The sequence below is a fragment of the Dermochelys coriacea genome, chromosome 3 (genome assembly GCF_009764565.3).
Source record: "Dermochelys coriacea isolate rDerCor1 chromosome 3, rDerCor1.pri.v4, whole genome shotgun sequence".
Classification (NCBI taxonomy): Eukaryota; Metazoa; Chordata; order Testudines; family Dermochelyidae; genus Dermochelys; species Dermochelys coriacea.
The window spans coordinates 103,070,505-103,079,302 of record NC_050070.1 but is presented as its reverse complement, the minus strand read 5'-3'; positions in this window follow the sequence as shown (position 1 = coordinate 103,079,302).

The window sequence follows — 8,798 nt, the reverse complement described above, 5'->3', positions numbered from 1 at the left end:
CTTCATCCCAATTCAGTGCACTGAGAAACTGCTAGTGCACATCAGCAGGGTCCATAAGGACACTTAGTGTACGGCAAGGCTAGTGCAAGGTAGATTTATGCCCCCGATTGCAGCAAACTAAATGTTCATGTAGACAAGCCCAAAGGACAATGGGAGTTTTGACACATCAGGAATGCTAAATGTAGCCCCAAGGGAATTGTTTTCATAATGAAACAAATATTCTTTATTAAGAGGTCATTGACAGGATAATTAAATGAATTATTATAACTATGAATGTGTGCCACAGGTGGACTTTGAACAACAATTTAATTGTAGAGGACACAGTTCAGATCTAGGGGCTTATTCAAATCCCATTGAAATCCAATAAAGGACTCCTCTTGATTTCCACAGGTTTTGGATTCAGGTACCTAGTGCAAGAACAAGCACAACATTCTCCATGTCACTTAAATCCCATAAAGTGAGCTACGTGGCCATGTGGGCTGCCTATGCAACCCGAGTGAGTTCCCTGTGCTGGCCCAACATACATGAGATCATGAAGAATAGGCCAAGGGCAGCTCAAGGAGGGCTATGGAATCCATTTTTACAGAAGAATAGAAAAATAATACCGTATCCAATTTAAAGCAACAGGGGCATGTAAGTAGGCAGGATGTAACTATCCTAGGTTGGTATTGGCCAGGAACAGCACTCCTACACTTGCAAAAGTGCCATAGGCTCTTTAAGGACCACCAATGGTCAGAATCTTAGTATTACCTCTTATCTGAAAGACAGGATGATGATGTTCACACCAAGCTGTGGCACATTTCATTACAGAGTCAGTGGAAGGAATGTTGCCTACTGATTCACAAATACAGTTCATACAATAACTTGGAATTTTCTTGGAGGTCTTCCATGCAAGTACTATAGGCCCAACCCTACTTAGCTTGTGAAATCTACCGAGATTTACCAGCCTTAAATGGCATGGCTCCAGATAATATGACTGTTTACATATGTTATTAAAACATAATATGCACTTTTAAATGAATGTAACAATTCTGACGTGAAATTAATTTAATTATACTGCATCATTGTAAAAGAAGCTCTTTTAGGCAACAGGATTATATTTATGTTTTCTGAGGAAAAATCTGACAATTGCCACAAATACTATTTTTGGCAAATCTTATTAATTATTACTAATTATTATTGGGCCTAGAGACCCCACAGAGATGATGGTTCCACTGTGCTATGCACTGAACAAAAACATATTTATGTCTCTGTTCTTAATTTTCTCTATGTTAATATCAGAATCTAGTTTCTTCATTTTCAGGTTCAAATCTCAAATCCACAAGCAAGTTCATTAGGCTGACGTTTGCTCGATCTGTATACTTAAGGTTATTATTGGTACTTCGTAGCTGCTTTACAGTCATACAAAGAAAGAATGAATGGGGGCTTTCTTTTACCATGGTTATCAGATTTCAGGTATAAAAAGAAAGCGACCCCCCCCTCTTCAGTAATTCTACATATAGAGTTCAGCTGTGGGTTCAACCGCAGGTTATGACTGGCTAGTCACTCTAAACTTGAAGTGCTAAGTGTGCCTTTAAATGCATTACATAACACTGGTTTTTAGCTTCACTTTTCAAGTATTTCTTAATGTAAGATGTTATTTAGATGTCTATCTTTCTTTTTTAAAAATTCAAACAAATATGAAAGATATTACATCCTTGAACACAAAGCCTTTATGGTTTGCAAATACTAGAGCACTTCTAATAAGTGGCAAGTTTATTTTGAGTGACTAGATTTAACACTTAATCATAAAAACATGTCCAACGTAGTGTGCCAAATACTGTATCAAGGATGTCCTTAATTGGCTTTTATACTTAACAGTAGTGGGTTCCGCTTGGTATTTCTTACATAGACAAAGTCCAGTGAAGTCAGGAGAGAGTTTTGCATCATTCAGACCCCACGGAGGTTGTTCCACAGTCCAAAGGTCTGGGAGGAAGGAGTAGAAAAGGTAATCCATCCTAGGTCATATTATCTTTCTGTGGACTACCATCAGGGAACCAGGGGGCAGCTGTGGCCAGGGCGAGTCCTTCCTTAATACAGTTCCAGTGAAATCCTGGAACTAGGAAGGTGGCGTTGTTGGACTGGGAAGGGCTATCAGAGCCAGAGTTTATGTTTTGCACAGGATTTTCTGCAGATGCTCCAGGATCCTCAGAATTGGGAGTAGGTTGGACAGCCTTTATTGTGGGGTATGGTAGTAGATGCCATTTTTATGTTTCATAAATGTAGATACAATACATAGATTAAAATAGTAAGTACTTTTGCGGATTTATGAAACTGGGAACATCTTAATCTGTTTCATTAAACTGTTAATGTCATCCATCCAAGTGCAACTTTTCATGCTTTCCTGTGTTCAATTTTAAGCAGTTTAACAGTTCCTTGAAATTTTAATGATTCTTTCTGAAAATTTTCCATGTTCTTTTAAAGCTTTTTGCCTTAACTTATTATAGTCATTTGCAATCTTATCTCCAATTTATCAGTTGTTGCTCTCTGTCCACTCCTGGCATCTCCACAAACTACTTATAGCATTCCAGACTTCTAAGCGATATGAAACATAGTACAAATAATTATTTTTAACATTATTAAAATAGTTTTTTCTGTCATGTATGTGGCATAAACAACATACCTATGATGAGGTATAATAATTTTATGGGCACTTTTCTGGGATGAACTATATAACCAACATTTATTAGTCCATCATCCGTGATGCTGCTTCCAGTGAAGTCAATGGCAAAAAAAATCATTGATTCATTCTAGTGTGATTGAGCTCATTATGCCATAATCACAAATGTAAATTCATGCCAAGTATCTTTTTACTACACGTAATATCATGTAATCTCCATGACTTCCATTACAATATAGTAAACTTATATCAGGAAAGAAGAATTGGTCTAGCCACCAGGAGCTTATTCACATTTTTATAAAAGTAAAAATTCAAGTACATTTCATAATGCTTAAAATATGTCACCATTTCTGTTACAAAGGACAGTATACCTTACTCTTGTTATCCGTGTAACTATATTCTTTCCTTCCAGAAATTTTTGATGGAACTCTATTCTCCTAGTATAAATAAAGATTTAAATGAGCTCAGCCAATTTCAGTCATTTTTTAGCAAGTGATGTGCAATAGAAGCAGGAAACTCAGTAATGTAATCACTACATTTGAACCTATAAAATGAAAAATAAAGACAGTCCAAAATTATGTCAAAATGATGTGTTTCAGAAAAACCTGTTTTAGTTTCATAGTGAAGTTCCTTTTACACCTCTTATTGTGTACTATTCAAGACTTTTTCAAAGATGCATTATTTCTGAACTTGTATGTTGTAGCTCCAAAAAAGGAACTCAAGCTAATAATCTATTTTCAGCATTTACAGTTTGATGATATGCAGAAAGCAATGCAGACAATAAAGGCTAGCTATCAGTCCCTTGAGAGGGTTACTGTAAAGTTCTCTAGTTGTTTAAAAGGTACTTGCTCTGATACAGTTTTCACTATACATTTCAGATGTCAGCCTTTCCTGAGGATTCCAACCTGAGAATCATAGGTGTCGTTGGAAGTTAACGTGTAAATTACTTCATGCCATTTGAAATCAAGTGGGTGTGTGTTTGTGTGTGTGTATATATATATACACACACACACACACCACACACACACACACACTAATATATATATGTTTATATGTATACTGTGTTTCAAGCCGTATATATATAATTATATATATATATATATATATATATTATATATATATACACACACACACACACACACACGGCTTGAAACACAGTATACATATAAACAGAAGGTAACTCCTCACTTAACGCTGTAGTTATGTTCCTGAAAAATGCAACTTTTAAGTGAAACGATGTTAAATGAATCCAATTTTCCCATAAGATTTAATGTAAATGCGGGGGGTTAGGTTCCAAGGAAATTTTTTGGGGGAAGACAAAAGACATATACTGTACAGTACTGTATTGTGGTTGGGAAGTGCCCTGGCTTACCCCACACAGGCACAGCCCGCTGCAGGCAAGGTCGCTAGGAAGCACCTTTGCAGCAACAGTGGCAGCTTACCCTGAGAAGAACAGGTGCTGACTTTGCTGGGGAATGCTCCAGGCCCACCTCTTCCCACCCCCACTCCACCTCCTCTCCAGAGCATGCCGCATTCCCACTCCTTCCATCCCCCACCCCAAAAGTCCTAAGCGCTGCCAAACAGTTGTTTGGCAGCGCTTAGGACTTTCTGGGAGGGAGGGGAGGAGCAGAGACACGGCACTTCCCCGCTCCTGGCCCTCCCTCCCAGAAAGTCCTAAGCACCACCAAACAGCTATGGGAGAAGCGCTGGGAGGGAGGGGGAGGAGGCGGAGAAGAGGAACGTGTGCAATGCTCCCTTGTAAAGTCACTGCTCTTCCACAAAATCTTACAAGCAGTGGACAGAGCAGGCAGCCAAATGACATTATAAGGGAGCATTGCACAACTTTAAATTAGCATGTTTCCTAATTGAGCAGTAACATAACTTTGAAACAACATTAAGCGGGAGGATGTTAAGTGAGGAGTTACTCTGTGTGTGTGTGTGTGTGTGTGTGTGTGTGGTTACATAATCCTGAGGGCAAATTTAATATTAAATAATGCTTTAAGTTTTGAAAACTAAAAACATCCATCACAAACAACAAAGCCACAACCTACATTGCTGTTTTTAAAGTAATAACTATATTCCAAAAGGGTAATCAACAGAATACCATGGCATTTCACAGCTTCTATACTCTTTAAAAGTGCCAGACCCTTTGTATTATTTTTATTATTACACTTATTTTTTATAATAATAATAAATTTGTACTGTGGGAGCATTCACACGGCCTGATCAGGATTGGGACTCTCTTTTCCCTCTTGGATTGTATTTTCTATATGGACAACCAGGGTAGATTTGATTTAAATCATGATTTAAATCACTAGTCAGGAAGACTCGATTTAATCATGGATTTCTACATAAAAGTGCATTCTTGTTGATTGTTATAATCTTAATAGATGTAGGTTTCATTTTTAGAAGGTACACACTATACATTTTTAAAGTGATTTATTTTGGAAACTTTTCAGATTAGTTTTACAACTATATCAGAAAATGAATGATTGTTTGATTATTTCATTGACCAAAGGTAATAGAAGCAGATATTTATGAAGTCATTGGGAGGTGAACTATCTCCAATTCAACAGGTTAATCATTAATATTTGGGAGGATTTTCTTGCCGTGCTGTATTAGGAGGAGAACATCACCAGACAGACATTTAATTGTTTTATTTAATTAAAACAACAATATGTTATCTGGATTTTTTTCTTCAATAGCAAACACATAATATTTTAACAAAACAAGCATATGAATTTTTGAATTTAGTTAAACATTCAATTTTTTTAAAATCAGGTTTATTTTTGTTAAAGTTGTTTTTAACTAAAATAGTTAAATGAAATATTTTTAAAAAACCCCCAAATTAAATGGACTATCAGCCAGGTCAACATGAGAAACTTAAAAATATTGGCTTCTGCAGCTAACGCAGTCGTCTTCACCTTCATTTCCTGTTTGTTCATAATCTGGAAAAAGAAAAACAAGCTTTCCTGCTTTTTCAGGTCCCAAATGATTTCTCAATTAGAATGAATTAGTCCAAAGGAAGAAAATATTCTTTGTACACAGGCAGAAGAAGCTACTGCTGTAAAAAGTGAGATTATCACTTCAACAGTCTCTGAATCCAAGTGCTTAAGTGACTTCCACCAGTTCACTGGTGTGACTTTAAAACATCATCGGCAAACATATATTTCTTGAATGGTTCTTATTCCCAAACTGGGTCTCTTTTCCATCCTCCTGCCATGATAGCTTTTCCCTTCTAGTTAGAGAATGGTATGGTAGATCTCAAATCAATGAAGGCTACATTCAGAAGACCTCAAACTTCTGGAATATGCCATTCAAACAGTTTCACTTTTGTTTCTACTGCCTGTCCCTCCCTTCTCACATCCAGACTTCTTCTCCTGTCCAGATCTCTTCTGCCCCAACAATCTTCTGTTCATAGAACTTTTTGAAACTGCATTTTTAGAGAGAGGTAAGGGATTGACTCTGTGTACACAAATTTGCAGAGGGACAGTAGGGTTGAGATTTGTTATTTCTCACCTCTATATATGTATGTAGTATTTATTTATTTAAACATATTTTTACTGTTAACAAGCATGTTATCTCTGGAGACACAAATCCACAGTTTGAGAATGGCAAAACAAAGCATCTCTGATGGTATCTTCAAGACTGAACACTGAATCCCAGTGGTAGACAGAAAGATTAACCTAAATAATTTATACAGAAGCCCCTGGAACCCCATAAATTGGGTCCCTAATCCATGAACTATTGGAATTCATTTACAAAACTTTTCTTAAACATTACATGAATATATTGTCTCATACTATAGAATTAGAATTTATAATCCCTATTTCATGATAAGATAGCTTTGAGCTATAAAATGTATCTTAATTAAAACTATCTTTACATAGATTTTTTCCTCAAAAAAGCATTTTATCAAAAAAATCCGATTTTAAAATATTTTTTAAAAGAATCATTGATTTTTATGTGCCCTGTGGAGCACCTACCCTAAATTCTCAATTACTGAGGGACAATCTTCACTCATTGCCATATTTGTTTTCCACAACCAACTTTCTGTATAACTTTTCATGAGTGATGTACTCGAATTCTTGGATGCTAATATCTAAACTGTATTCTTAAATTTATTCACCTAAATTGGGTTATTGCTGATTATGCACTATATGTATCCTGTGACTTTAAAATAAACTTTGTATTTGTGGTATAATCGAAGCACTATACCCAGGTGTACAGACACTCTTTTCTTAACCTATATACTATATAATTTTTTAGTATTAGCTGTAATAATTTTTTAAACTGTATAAACATATATGCTGAATTGGTCCCTGATCCAAAGAGCTTTCAATCTAGGAACATTCTTCTGCAAACCATCTACAAAATTTACATAAGTACTTAGCGGTGTTATTCTTTCCTAGAGCCTGATCAAATGCCACTAAAGTCAATGGAAAGCCTCCCTACAACTTCAATTGGGATTGTCTAACATGCTTTAACTCTTTCTTTTGGGTGGATGTATGTTTATATATACACAGATAGAAAGACTTGCAGTATAATACATGTTGACTGGAGTTGGGGTTTGCAATAGAAAGGTAATACACCATTTGATGTGACATATGAAGCCACAGGCTCAAAATTGTAGACCAGGTGGACACTATTACTTTCCTATTTCAAAAAGAAAAGGAGTACTTGTGGCACCTTAGAGACTAACAAATTTATTAGAGCATAAGCTTTCGTTTCCTATTCAGGCTACATGACTTTCATTCAACCAACTGAACTGGTAAATCAATAAATATAAAATGTAAATGGGCAGGATGTTCTGTAGTTTCTGTTATATGGGACTCTTCTTGCAAAGTTTGCTGCCAGCCTGCACTCTGCATCAAGAGTTAGTATGCATAGGCGCCAACTCCATGGGTGCTCCGGGGCTTCTCTTCTGCAGACTAAACAATCCCAGTTCCCTCAGCCTCTCCTCATAAATCATGTGTTCCAGTCCCTTAATCATTTTTGTTGCCCTCCACTGGACACTTTCCAGTTTTTTCACATCCTTTTGTAGTGTGGGGCCCAAAACTGCTCCAGGGCTGGAGCACCCACGGGGAAAAAATTAGTGGGTGCCTGCATCCACTGGCAGCCAAGCTCCTCCCACCTCACCTCCTCCTCTTCCCCTGAGCATGCTGCATCCCCACTCCTCTGCCTGCCTATCTCCCCGCGTTTCCCACGCGGCCGCCACCAAACAGCTGTTTGGCAGCGTTAGCATGCTCTGGGAGAGACGGAGAGGAGCGGGAACGGGGCGTGCTCAGGGGAGGAGGCGGGGCCGGGGTGGGGATTTCAGGAAGGAATTGGAATGGGCACAGGGCAGGGGTGAGAAGAGGCAGGGCGGGGTGGGGCCTCATGGAAGGGGTGGAGTGGGGAATCATAGAATATCAGGGTTGGAAGGGACTTCAGGAGGTCATCTAGTTCAATCCCCTACTCAAGCAGGACCAATCCCCAAGTAAATCAAGCCTGACCTTAAAAATTTCAAAGGAAAGAGATTCCACCATCTCCCTAGGTAAAGCATTCCAGTGTTTCACCACCGTCCTAGTGAAAAGTTTTTCCTAATATCCAACCTAAACCTGCCCCACTGCAACTTGAGACAATTACTCCTCATTCTGTCATCTGCTACCACTGAGAACAGTCTAGATCCATCCTCTTTGGAACCCCCTTTCAGGTAGTTGAAAGCAGCTATCAAATCCCCCTCATTCTTCTCTTCCGCAGACTGAACAATCCCAGTTCCCTCAGCCTCTCCTCATAGTCATGTGTTCCAGTCCCCTAATCATTTTTGTTGCCCTCCTCTGGAAGCTTTCCAATTTTTCCACATCCTTCTTGTGATGTGGGGCCCAAACTGGACACAGTACTCCAGATGAGGCCTCACCAATGTCAAATAGAGGGGAACGATCACGTCCCTCAATCTGCTGGCAATGCTCCTATTTATACAGCCCAAAATGCCATTGGCCTTCTTGGCACAAGGGCACACTGTTGACTCATATCCGGCTTCTCGTCCACTGTAACCCCTAGTCCTTTTCTGCAGAACTGCTGCCTAGCCATTCGGTCCCTAGTCTGTAACAGTGCATGGGATTCTTCTGTCCTAAGTGCAGGACTCTTGTTGAACCTC